Raw genomic sequence first — 14,745 nt, 5'->3', positions numbered from 1 at the left:
AGTACACTTTTTGAGTATCTGTACTTTACTTGAGTACTATTTTTTCTGGAAACATTTTACTTTAACTTCACTACATTTGAAAGACAAGTATCATACTTTTTACTCCACTAACGTTACATTTATGTCAAGGTCCTTGAGTAGAAAGTAGTTGGATTCTGACATCAATCTGACTTTCATTTTCAATGTTGGGTTTGGTCTTTTAAATGCTCATTTTGTCATTGTTTTGGAGCACACTAGCTTATAACAGTGGCTGACATATTCATCCTAAAAGCCAAAAATCTTTAAATAGGGCACTATTTGAGGGAACAGCCCGAAACTATTGTGGACGTTATTGAGAGCACTTATTCAATCTCAAATTCAATCCCACTACAGGAACTGTGTTCTAGAAATAAATTATATATTGATATGAGGGTGGGTAGGTAGGCAGGCATAGATTCAGAGGCATAAGGTACTGTAAGTATTACAAACAATAATAAAACAATGCATTGACATTTACTTTAAATTTTTCATACTTAAGTACTTTTAAAAACAAGTACTTCTGTACTTTTACTCAAGTAAAAATCAGTCTTTTCAACTTTTACTTGTAACTGAGTAATATTTAACCAGAAGTATCTGTAACTTACTTTCACTCAAGTAAGGAAATTGTGTAACTTACTTTGTCCATCTCTGGGCAGCGGATCCTGATCACGGTCATCAGAATCGGACGTCCAAACCTCCCGACCAGCCGTCTGACCGAAAGCAGCTCTCCTGGATCTGGAGTGCTCTAAGGATGGAATATTTCACATATCACATAACGTTAGTTTAATCATAATCAATAATCAATGTCTGTGGTCAATTACAGATTTTTACTTCAGTTAAGTTACTCAAATTCAATTCAAGTTTATTCCACATGCAATGAATCAAATAAATGGGATCAAATGGGATCAGTCAGTCATCGTACAACACACCATAACAAATAAATAAAAAATTAAAGCACTCACTTCCTCTTTCGCCCATCATGAAATTACGAGCCATAACCTCCTCCAACCTCCTCCAAACTGCAATAAAATCGGTACAAACAAAATACAAGACAATACAATACAATACAATAGAAATCTCCTCAGAAATAACGTTACTCCCCTGAAAAAAAATATCAAACAAAAGTATTATCAGAAATTATATGAATTATATAATATAATTAAATTATATATCCTTTTTCAAAAAGTATATATCCTCCGATGTCCTTCAAGAATATAAGTCTCCTCTCAGCAATCCGGAAAAGCTTCAAAGTAGCAAGTTTCGGCCAGAAAATTCTCCGCAAAAGTCAGTCTGTTAATTCGCCTCGTCTCTCAATCAACAGACAGCGGTCGATCGTCGAGCAGAGAGATACATGCAGATCGCAGAATTCATAAAACGCGTCGCCATAGCAACTAACATTCGAATCATAACATGCACGCACGCCCAGACAGCGACCGGTTCGAGTGTAAATATATATGCAGTCAGAATTCATAACCTACATAGCAACTAAAATTCGAACCACGCATGCACGCGCACATCGACTCTGATTTATTAAATAATTGCAACCTTAATGTTGACGTTTTCTTTAATATGATTTTTATTCTTTCAGACCAGTTTTATTATTAAAACCCGTGGAAAATGCGCGCAAAAAGGCACAAGAGAGAATAAATCGGACATCATATAAATTAATAATTAAATTGGCCCTTTTCTGCATATATATCAAGGCCAATCAGCTTTCAATATCACTAATACACCATCCAACCGGTTAGTAGTAGTGGTGAAGAAATCCAAATTATTTTTGAATTCTCTATTAAAATTGTTCGCAATTGCTACCCAGTTGAGTTAACTATAAACGTGCTAAATTTGCTCTGCAAGTGAACGTCGTCTTGTGGTGCCATCTTATATATTTTTTAAATAATATTTATTATCAATGTCAGTGGTCTGGTCACTTCAAATTGTTACGTTGGTTTCACTTTGTTTTGGTCCATTTTAAAAACAGCCTAAGCGAATGTTTATATATATGTTTATTTTTCTGATTCATCAGAATCATCACATTACAATAAAATCAACTGTATTTAGATGGGAAAATGATTCTCATCTGTTTCATTTCATTAGCCTCCAGACTTGCTTAAAAAAAACAAAAAAACAGAACCATTAAAGCTATTTTTGTGACAGTAACGTCATATAATATATAATATTATAATATTGAAAGTATTGATTTTAGAAATACATCTTATTACGCATGGTATACATAACATATTGTGCTTTTTATTTATTTATTTAAATTACAAACATTTCAAGTAGCCTACAATGCAACAAAAAACTAAATGAATACAAGACACTGTAAATACAATTCAAAATGTATAAACCAAAGAATAACAACAACAACTAAAGTGTAAATGTACATAATAATAATAAAATAAAAAATTAATAATAAATACAGAAATTAAAGTTTATAATATCAGGGCAGTTATATGTATTTGAAAAGCTTTAAAATTTGTATTGTTTTTATAAGCTTTTTGTTTTGTGATCTCATGTTTAAAAGATATTCTAAGTATATTGTGAGATCAGTGTTATAAAAGGTAATATAGGAGGGTTTCTTTTGAGTTATTTTTGTCTTATGGATATAAAACTTCGCCAAAATAATTAAAAGATTAATGATATAATTTTGTTTTTCAGAAAAAGAATTCACAAATCTAATGACTAGGCAATTTTAAATATTAATATTGCACATATTAATTCCATTGGCTGGTCCAGCAACCAATCGCATTGCATCTCGCGTGGGCCGAGGTTCCGTATCTGCTTTACTTTTCGAAATGGATGATCCCCATGGAGAGAGAACCTGGATTTGTAAAGTTGGGACGGTTGTTTTATTCTCAACGATATGAAAAGTGTTGCCACTCCCATTTATTGCACATGTTCCCCCGAAATGATATTGCACGACCCGTAAATATGCAGGCAAACGCGGTTGCCTACTATATCAGTCGAGCCAATAGTGCGGCAAGATACTGAAATAGGATTATTATTAACCAATCAGATGTAGCTTATTTAGAACAGCTGTTACACCACGTATGATTCAGCTTTCGGACACGAGCAGCAGCTGCGGCGGCAGCAAATTGACCATCGCCAAGGACATTATTTCTGTGATTGTAAGTATTAATTTAATTAGAATATGATATCTATATAAAATGTTTGTTTTGTACGCTGTGTTGTTAAGCGTCTCGTTAGTGTCGTTTTAACCCTTGTATGGTGTTCGGGTCTGTAGGACCCGGTTTCATTTTTTATCAAAAGAAAAATTATACGATTAATTATTTTTTCAAACTCAGACTCATTGGCCTTGGCTCATTTTCTGTGAAGAATATATATCTGAACACATTTTCAATGACCACACACACACCCACACCCACACCCACACAGGCTGTCCGGCTAGACCCGGGGCTAATACAAAAATATAGTGTGTTATTGTGTGTGTGTGTGTGTGTGTGTGTGTGTGTGTGTGTGTGTGTGTGTGTGTGTGTGTGTTCTTGTATATGGTTTATGAGGACACAAATGTGTATAATGACATGGGTATTACAACGTAAACATGGTTTATGAGGACATATGTGTCCTTCTAAACCAAACGGCTTTAAAAACATACTAAATCTGTGATTGGTAGGTTTAGGGGTAGGGTTAGTGTAGGGGGATAGATTATACAGTTTGTACATTTAGAAAAACCATTACGCCTATGGAGAGTCCTCATAAACCACATATCTGTGTGTGTGTGTGTGTGTGTGTGTGTGTGTGTGTGTGTGTGTGTGTGTGTGAGATTGTAAGTGTGAGTGCAAGAGTGAGTTCTGTGTTTCTTAAAGGGATTCTCCACCGAAAAATGAAAATTCTGTCATCATATACTCACCCTCATGTTGTTTCAAACCTGTATGATTTTCTTTCTTTTGCTGAACAGAAAGGAAGATATCTAGAAGAATGTGAGTAACCAGACAGTTTTAGATACCATTGACTTCCATAGTAGGAAAAAATATTTACTATGGAAGTCAATGGTATCTAAAACTGTCTGGTTACTGACATTCTTCTAGATATCTTCCTTTCTGTAGGGGGCGGGGCCCGTCTCAAACCCCGCTGTTCGATCCATTTGCGATCCCCAAGATGCGCGTCGACGCCGTGCCTCGGCAGCAGGATGAAACCCATGAAAAAAAAAAAAAAAAAAAAAAAAAAAAAAAATATATATATATATATATATTTTTTTTTTTTCATGGGTTTCATCCGGTCCCTTTCCACAGGTGTATAAAATCAAGCACCTAGATTATGAATGCAGACTGCATTGTGCTTGATTAATACACCTGTGGAAAGGGACCGGATGAAATTCATGAATATTGGTACTCGATGCAGCGCCAAATGGGAGGAGCTAGAGCTCCAGCTCCTCCCCTCGCTGGAGCTCCAGCTTCACCACGCTGGATTTAGTGGGCGGGGCCGCGCATGCGCAGGTTAACTTTCTCGCTATCAAAGAGTTACGTCACGATCGGATTTTTTTTCCTGGAATGGGATCAAATATGGACTTTTAATGAAAAATAAAAAAGTAGAATATTTGATAAATAATATTATACTGTTTGTTAAATTCTATATCCAGAAATGTCGTTTCACAAAATCTCTTCCAAATGTGAATGCATTAAAAAATGACTTTTATTTGATTTTGTAAATCCTTAAAGAAAATTGATACAGTCCCTGCTATTAAATTCTTCTTACTTATATTAGAATATCAGTTTATATAAACCCCTATGTTAGGGAATTTGAATTGTTCTTAAGTTTGCTTATTTATTTTTTAGAATATTGCAATCAGTATTTACTCATCAAATGTTCTCTCCTGAATTGTATGGTAAATGAACTTATTTATAACTGCCTTAATTTATGTTTCAAGAACAATAGTTATTGCACATAGAGTAAGTCGAGACTTTCTTATTTTACAGCAGAGAAGGAAGACCAGTCCTATATCAACGCAAGCTAATCGAATAAGTCCTTTGTTTCGGGTGAGGAAGGAACATCTGGTGCCCAAAGAAGACAGAAAGGTGCGCGAGTCCATTGGTATGTCTTGTATTGAAACAATGCTGTAATATGTAGTACATAATTTGATCACAGTAAATTTGAAATCCGGAAATCAACACCAATAGAGTTAATTTCAACACTTTGAAAGTGTATATATGGGAACCACCCACAAAGTGTTAGTTCAACACTTTCAAAAGTGTTGCCTCTCGCAACACCGACACAGTGTAACAATATGAACACTAAGAGAGTAAAATTTTAACACCAATGCAGATCACAACACTGTTACAGAGCTGGGTGCAGCTTTGTAGCAAACACTGGCAGAGTTAAAATTCTACACTGTTCTGGTGTTGACCTAACACTTTAAAAAAATGGAAATGACAATCTTCTCAACCTTATAGGAGTCAAATTTGACACCATCCTGGTGTTGATGGAACACCTATTTACAAATAAAAAACAACACTAAAGGAGTTACCAGTTTTTCTTATTAGGGTTTTGCATTACCTACTTTAAAGAACTGTAAAATAAACTTAACAATTATTTAATCTGAAAAGAATAAATTCACTTTGAAATAAACACATCAGTCTGTATTACTCTTTCAAAACTTTATTCCAGCACAGAGCACCAATACATCTAGCCAGTACTTTAAATTACATGAATACATTTTATTTTATTATTTTTTTTTACAAATAACAGTCCAAAACGATGTAAAATAGACTGTCATTTCCATAGGACATTTGTAAATCAAACGGCTTGTGGTAAAACAATTCGTCAGGTTTTTTGAGCACAAGACTGTTCTCTTGTGCAAAAACACTGAAAGCATGAAGATGTTCAACAAACTCTGATTCCATACATGATGCCAAAAAAAAAAAATCCATCCATAATAAAAATGTTAACAATTTTTCCAAAGACAGGTGCATCATCAACCAAGTCTAAGCACACAACAAGACCACTACGATACTCCGTACCATGACACTTAACCCACGGTGTGACCGTTAATTCACTTGAGAGATCAATGTGGAGCTGCTCAGAAATAAAATCACCGTTTTCAAGGTCGGACAACAATTCTTTTGAAACAGGGCCAGACTCAATACCTTTGATAGTACAGTGCTCCCAGTGATAGGCAATGGCTAGCTGGTGTTTTTTGGCAAGTGATTTGGTCAGGTTTTTGATTTTTTTTTTAGATTTTTCTTAAAAAACCTGTGTTTTGCTTCATACCTCATAGTCCATACATGAATTAATGGGCCAATTTGCCTGATGCATTCAGGGTAGTGAATCATAAGGTGGTGCTTTGGAATCAGATTCCTAGAAGGGTACAACTCCTTGAACAATCGATGATGCTCCACTATCAGATGCTTCAAAAATATTGTCATTCCTTCAGAGATGCAAGGAGAAAATATAATGTTAACAATATGTAAGAGGAGCAACATCAAATGCCAGTGCTTATCCCCTTCTGGGACTACATCTCCAAATATGAGAGGGATGTTCCTAATGAGACACAATGTCTGACTTGCGTTGAGTCCAATGCTGTTTCCAGCTTGTTGAAGGTTAACCTTGGTTGGGCGATTATTTTTGTCCAAATAGCCATAGTTGAAGGCACACAATCTTTGAGGAATGGAATCGCAAGAAATTAGATTGCAACTCATGTATTCAAAAAGCAGTTTCACTTCATACTGTGCAACTCCCTCCAGGATATCATGCATAATATCCAGCACAAAGTTCTCTGATACATTAAAGTAAGTCAAGGTATTGAGTACAGAATTTCTTTTAATACCATAACAGGAGTTTTCATTAGGGTTGTCAGCTAGATACTTATAATGTTCCTCATTTAGGTTTCTGCTACGCAATATCACCCGCGGATCATCCTCACTAAATACTTCCTGTGCTAACACCTTGTCAGTGAGGCACAGTCTGCAGTAATGTTTCGCAGAAAAAGATTCAACGTAACCAAGAATACCATTTAGACCAAGGTTATCGCCGGTAAATTGCGCAATAGTACCAAAGATGGGCTCCTCAGAAAATGACACCTTCATTCCCTCCTGCTCAAGTATTTTCACATCATCAACCAATGGGCCAAGTATTTTGTCCATGCCATACTTTTTTCCATCCTCAGAATGGAACAAAGAAATTAGATGTATGTTCATTAAGGAAGAATTTATGTGTGCTGGCAGGTTACGAAGCACAAAATATAAACAGCCAAGTTTATGAATCCCATGTTGAGATCCTAATGGGTTTGCCGTTTCGAAATCATCGTAGTAAATTTGGATCTGAAGGGCATTGCTATGGATGGAGTACAAAGGATGGTTTTTGTAATACTGTCCGTCACACAAATCTCGATACGTGTCACTTTGCCGTTTCTCTTGAATAAGATTACACACCTCATTATTCCTAAAAATGAATTCAAGAGTCTTCAGAAGAGGGATATATATGAAAGTGTCATTAACTGGAATCTGTTCATACATTCCAGAGATCTTATTCTTTCTTGTATCGTATCTGACACCTAAGTGTATTTCAGTAGGTTCAACAACCCCCCATTTCTCACTGAAATATTTTCTCCATTTTGTATCGGTATTAAAATCGGAGAACGGATTATGAAAACTATTAAAAACATCTTCAACTGAACTTCTACTTGTGCTGTCAACAGGCACAACATTTAAAATGTTTTCCCTTAAACTTGTATGGAAATCAGTGACCAAATCCTCCATGCTTTCAACAACTGACATAATATAACACTGTTTGCAACACCGTTACCCTACAATTTAGCTATTATGGATGCACACATTTCTTTGGAACAATCCCTTGAAACAGAAGAACATTCATGCAAACTTGCATCATTATCTGACCTTTGCTCTGTGTTAGACACAACAAGTGATGCTGCTTCACCGGGATTTGGAGCTTGTTGATTTTGTAGTGATATATTCTCACTGCTTGATGCTACACCACTAAAATGAAATCTAGTTAAATGTTTTTTAAAACCTGCATAACTTTTAAATTGCAAGCAACAACCATCCTGAGCACAAACCAGCTCAAATTTCTTGCCAGGATACAAACCATGTACAAGTTTAAGGTGCCGAATTAATTTTACTGTTGTAGCAAGCAGCGTTTTACAGATGTAGCATCTAAACATCATTCAATAACTTAGCTCTGAGCTCCTTTACCCTTGGGCTCTCACTTGTGGTGCCAACATCAATTCCGTAGATTGTAGTCTGGAGAAAAGTGTACATATTTTTGAGTGGAAGATCATAACTGATGCTGAAAACAAAATGGACCTTGAAGAGTTCATCAATTGCTGCAAGTAAAGAGGATTCTTGACAGGGGATGAGCTTTTTATCAACCACAATGAAGAACTGACTGATAGCTTCCTTGCTGCTCCCTGTGGCAGGAATGTATGGTTGACGATTCTCTTCCGCCTCAAGATGTTCCTGTATACTCCGGCATGCCTGAATGAAGAAAACAAACAAACAAAAACACAAATTTGATTAATAGTAATGACAAACAAGTGCAGGTTTATCAGTTAGCATCAATTTTAGTCTTTTTAGCTTGATTGAACATTGTACAGAACAAGAGACACTCCAGAAGAAAACAGTATATGCACCAACTAGCTGTTAAAGGTGATTTTTAAGCATGACATTTTTTATTGATTTTTTTCTGAAAATTAGATTCTGACCCAAAGAGGAGCGTGAAGTCCTGAAGAATCTGAAGCAGTTTGCAGAAAACATGTAAAGAAATTACCATAAAATATTACATTTCTTAACAAGCTAAATGTGTTTTCAACAAAGCAGACTATTTGACAATTCTCTGAAACTAGCATTTCAATTTGGTCAAAAAAAAGGAAAGACAAAATCCATACCAATCCTTTAGTATCCAGGAATGGAGGAAAAACTGAGAGAATGGTGGTGGATTTCTCTGGATCATGGATAAGGTGCTGTCTGTATTCAAACGTGGTCCTCATCTTCTGCATGATGACCTCACGGTCACTTGTATGATTCATCAAGGAGATAGCCTCTAAACTTTGGTCATTATCTAGCTGATCTTCACGGTGACACAGCTGTCTGTCAAGCAAAGGGCCTCCCTTTTCCTCTGTTTTTGGATCATCCTTATTTGCAGAAGGTTTTGTCCCCCGTTGTACTGTTTTGAGGCGCCATGACAAGAACCCAGTGTTTTTTTGGCCATCATAAAAATTTTCCTAATGAAATGACACAAATTAAAACTCAAAATTGTAACCCTCCATCGAAAATGACAACTTCTTAGAAAGACATTTCTAAATGATCACAAAAATACTGAATGTTCTAATCTCACATAATGACTTATTTATCCAGTCCTCCCTTGGGGATCTCTGAGTGAGGGAAACAAGGTGATAATTCCCAAACCATAGTTCTGTTTGGTAAGTCGATGTGGGACTCTCCTGAAAAATGGAAACACTCAATGTTACTTCACAATGATGAGAATTGTTTAAAAATATATAACTAAACTACTCTTATTTTCAGAACAATCAACAGCTTATTACTTAAAATTTGTAGCACCCAACTAATATAGTTCACAATTTATATACTATCATAATCACTAACAAATTAAATAACCCAAGACTATTACATTTTGATAATTACCCTTCTGTCCCAATCATGTGTGCAACCAAGATGTTCACCATCAGTTTTCTCATGTCATCGCTAATTGTCCCTGTATCTTCACACTCCTTCAGCACATTTGCTCCACCTGGTCTTGTGTGTAGAATTTCTTTTATCAACTATAAAAAGAGGAACATTAACCAATTATGTAAGGGATGAAATACATCCAGCCAGTTGTTATAGCAGAATAAACTCCGACAGGCTGATCAGGACATGAAGCGGTGGGTTCTTGAAAATTTAAAATATGAAGGTGTTTTACTTTAGCTCACCTGCCCTCCATCTCTCAATTACCATGACAAAAAAATAAATAATATATATATATATATATATATATATATATATATATATATATATATATATATTGCACAGATTAACTGTTCACCAAAAGACTAGTAATGTGCGCTAACGAAGTAAATAGGGTCAATTGACCAATCAGAATCAAATGTTCCACAGAGCCATGTAATAAGAGAGTAGAAAATGCAGGAATATTTAAATGCCCTGAACGATGGTCCTGAACTGGAAAATTACTATTGTGTATAAAAAAAGAAAAAAAAAGATCTGAATTAAACTTTTAGCATGTAAAGCTCAAGGTTATGATAAGTAAATCCCCCAATGTCTGTGTAAGGCTACTGGGACTCACATCTCTGGCCTCTCACATTATCATCCTTCCTGAATCGTTTTGGACTAAACCAGTCACTGTCCTCACTGCTTTTTGAAGTTAGAGACAGTGTATCTGTATCCAAGCTGACTGAAGATTGAGGTGTGGAAGGTCCTGTTAATGTTCAAACTAGGGTTAATAGACATATTTGGAATACATTTATCCACACATCATCAACACTAGCTACAACATTTAAAATACTGTACATATTAAACACTACCAGCATTCATTCAGATATTGGGATTTGATATCATTCAATAGCTCCTGTTATCACTCACCAATGTCATTCAATTAATTTATGACAAAAACCAACCCACTAGTGGTCATTAGATCAGGAAACACATCTGTATCCACCTCTGTGCCAGTGTCATCTGTAACTGTAACTGCAAGATCTTCCAAAATTGAGAACTTCTCTTTCACTGCACAACAAAAGTTTGATCAAATTTAGGCAATGCTTTATTCACAATTTGACACATAAGGATAGCAAGATTTTTAATGTTTTTTTTTTTTTAAGTCTCTTTTGCTAATCAAGGCTGCATTTATTTGATTAAAAAAATAATAATAATATTGTGAAATATTATTACAATTTAAAACAGTTATTTTCTGTGTAATATACAGTAATAGTGTAATTTATTCCTGTGATCGCTGAATTTTCAGCATCATTACTCCAGTCTTCAGTGTCACATGATCCTTCAGAAAACATTCTAATATGATGATTTGATGCACACCAAACATTTCTGGTTATTATCAGTGTTGAAAACAGTTTTTTACATTTTTATTTCAGGATTTTTTTGAAAAGAAAGTTCAAAAGAACAGCATTTATCTGAAATGGAAAGCTTTTGTAACATTAAACACTACCGTTCAAAAGTTTGGGGTCAGTAATAATTTAAATTGTATTTTTTGGGGGAAAATAAATAACAAATCAATAATTTTATTCATCAAGGGTGAGTTAAATTGATCAAACGTTACAGTAAAGACATTTATAATATTAGAAAATATTCTATTTTAAATAAATACTGTTCTTTTGAACTTTCTATTCATCAAATAATTCTGAGAAAAAAGTGTACACAACTGTTTTCAACATTGAAAATAATAGGTAATGAATGTTTGAGCATCAAATCATCATATTAGAATGATTTCTGAAGGATCAGACACTGAAGACTGGAGTAATGATGCTGAAAATTCAGCTTTGATCACAGGAATGAATTACACTTTACTATATATTACATAGAAAACAATAATTTTACATTGTCATATAATTTCACAATATTAATGTTTTTTATTTATTTTTTTATCAAATAAATGCAGCCTTGGTGAGCAGAAGAGACTTCTTTTAAAAACATTAAAAATCGTACCGATCTAAAACTTTTGACCGGTAATGAATATATACACATAATTATTAATAACGACTTCATTACTTACCTTCTGCTATAAATATATCAAAGCAAGCCTCTGGGATTTTTATGAACTTCTTCTGATGTCTAAATTGTGCTTTGACTATCATAGTGATTTTACCTCTGAACTCCTGTGGGAGAGGAATAAACATCTTACTGGGTTGCTAACTTGCTATAAAGAAAATTTGATTCAATATGAAACCATATTTTTTTTTTTTAAGTGATAAAATAAATTACATTTCAAAATATCAAAACATCAAAGATGCCATTTTCATTTTCTCCATGTAAACGCAAATTTGTGTAACCGACGTCTTACGCACATTACGAGATCAATATATCGATTGACTACTGTCCACGTCTGACTTTGCTCCATTAAATATGAGTAAAATGTACAAATAAACAAAAATAAATCAGCTGCATGTGAACAAATCTTTTTTTTTTTTTTTTTTTTTTGTCCGTCGACTTTTTTTTTTTTTTTTTTGCAGAACTTACACATAATTACAAGCTCAGGGAAGTGAAGCAAGGTTGTATCTCTTACAATGAACAAACAATGAAACGAGGAGAAAAAAATAAAAATACATAAATATCCTGGATTTGCATGAAGCACATTATGTAATTATACATACAAAAAAAGAAAAAGAAAAGAAAAGCATAACAACAAGGTTAAAGCTGCCGTCGGCAAGTCTGGCAGATTGGGCAGATTGGGTCGATTAGCCAAAATTTTGAATGTTTACAACTCTCATGCCCCTCCCCACTACCAGCGAGCACCCTCCCATCGAGGTCGTGCTCGTCAGTGCGTCACTGTGCGTGTGTACCTGATTTTCTGTGAACGCGTCCGTCTCTTCAGCATCTATCAACACCATGGACTCGGAGGTAGGCTGCCCTGGCTAATCTATCCATAGATAGCAATAACCGAGGAATTGGAAGCTTGTTAGTAGATTTTCTCTCCGCCATCACACTTCATGCAATCTCCAGGCGAACTTCAGGCGTGGCGTGTGCATGTGATATTAACGTGCGCGAGTGAGGGGGGATCTGCGGCGTGTGCACGACCTGTGATTGACAGTCAGATCTCACACCCCCCTGCGCTGATTGGACCTGATGAAGCGGGAGCGCTGGATTTTTGCAAAACAAATAACACGCTCCAGGTGGAGTTAGAAGCTCGGGTTTTTTTCTAAAACCACCTTATTTATGTTGTTCTGTCGGATTATAGTGTCAATTTCACTGAATATGATCAGAAAAATGTTGCCGACGGCAGCTTTAAGTCATATCTTTGAATAAATCATCATAATGCATCAAAAATGTTGCACTTTTTTTGTTATTTATAAGTCTAAGGGAAGAAATAAAATAATTAAGGTCAGCAAGAAAAAGAGGGAAGCTCAAAGGAGACTTAAGCCATTTTTGCTTGTGGATGAAGAATTTTGCATATAAGATAAGGAAATTAACAACATGTTCAAGGGACATCTGCTTTGGGTTTTCATAATAAAAGATAATCTCTTTAAGAATGAAGGTGTGGGTCACATTTGTAGGGCCAAAAACAAAAGCACTTAAATTAGCCCAAAATCGATTGGTTACATTACACTCACAAAATAAATGGGGGACAGTTTCCTCAACAAAACCACAAAAAGAGCAAGTCTCATCAATATCAGAATATTTAGAAATGGAAGAGTTAACAGGATAGATTTTATGAAGGATTTTATAATGAATTTCCTTAACTTTGTTGGATACACAAAATTTACTAGGCAAAAGCCAGGCCTTTCTCCAAATTACATTTGTTACAAGGGATCCCCAATAGAATTTACCCCTTGGAGTAACCTTTCTCTTCATTTGAAAAATTGAGCGAATATGTCTGTTGTTGCATTTTCGATCTAAAAAATCTATCTCTGCCAAGCGTAAAGCCGGATATACACTATTACCTTGTAATGACAATGACTATGACATGCGGTCACATGCTGTTCAAATTAGTAAATCCTGATCTCCAAACACATCCTTCGTTGTCTCCTTAGACAACGAGTTTATTCATGGTGCCTCAGTCTGCTTGAACGGTCAAAATTGCATCTTTGTGGCTCCCCAGAGGGATATTTGAGTCACATAGGGAACCCTGTTTTGGAGAATCCCCTCTAAAACCCCCATTTCAGCATGGACTCCCTGTGACTTTTATAGACTCGTGACATTCCAGATACTCCACACACACACACACACACACACACACACACACACACACACACACACACACACACACACACACACACACACACACACATCCTTTGTGTTTAACTTAACATCCTTTAATGTATGTAACTCAGACTTGTATCTGAACTTCCTGTATGCATATGTGATTAATGTTGTTTTGATCATATAGTTATGATCTTCGAGTGTTTGGCTCTGAAATGTATTTTTGAAGAATGTTCTCCCAGTAGAATCGCATCCCGTAACCCGATCTCATTGGCAGGTCATAAAAGTTGACCACCAAGCTCATTCAGCCCTATGCAAAGGAGACCACGGGTGCGCAACATTCCAACACACACACACAAACACACTCTGGACTTTGAAACAGAAACCCCCTACAGAAAAGGACTTTTACCCATAAAGTCACTCTTAAATGTACTAAATATATATATTTGTGTGTTAAGAGGTGTGTGTAAACCATAGGAAAGCATATGTCCTATTTGTAACATTAATAGAACTGCAAATGCCTATACTAATGCATAATAATGTATCTTTGCATTGCTACAACGTCTATATTCTATTTTTGATATCTCTGTAATCCTCTCCAGCTAACGGAGTTGAATTCCGATAGCAGAATTCAGTGATGCGCATTGTTTTATACAGTTCATATGTCTGGAGAAAAACCCTCTCAAGTTAAAGTCAATCATGACTCATTCGAGTGGGCGTGTCTAACCGGACAAAGGAATCTTCCCGCTCGAAAAATCTCGACAGATGATTTGCCCTTCACGCAAAAGGAGGCGTACACGAGACACTGTTAAAAGTCCGAACCTTCAGTTTAAACTCTCTCTCAACTCTCAACGCAACTCAACCCTCT

Source organism: Leuciscus leuciscus, assembly GCF_965113295.1.
Source record: "Leuciscus leuciscus genome assembly, contig: HAP1_SCAFFOLD_536, whole genome shotgun sequence".
NCBI classification, from domain to species: Eukaryota; Metazoa; Chordata; class Actinopteri; order Cypriniformes; family Leuciscidae; genus Leuciscus; species Leuciscus leuciscus.
The sequence above is the reverse complement of the archived record's forward strand: the minus strand, read 5'-3'. Positions refer to the sequence as shown.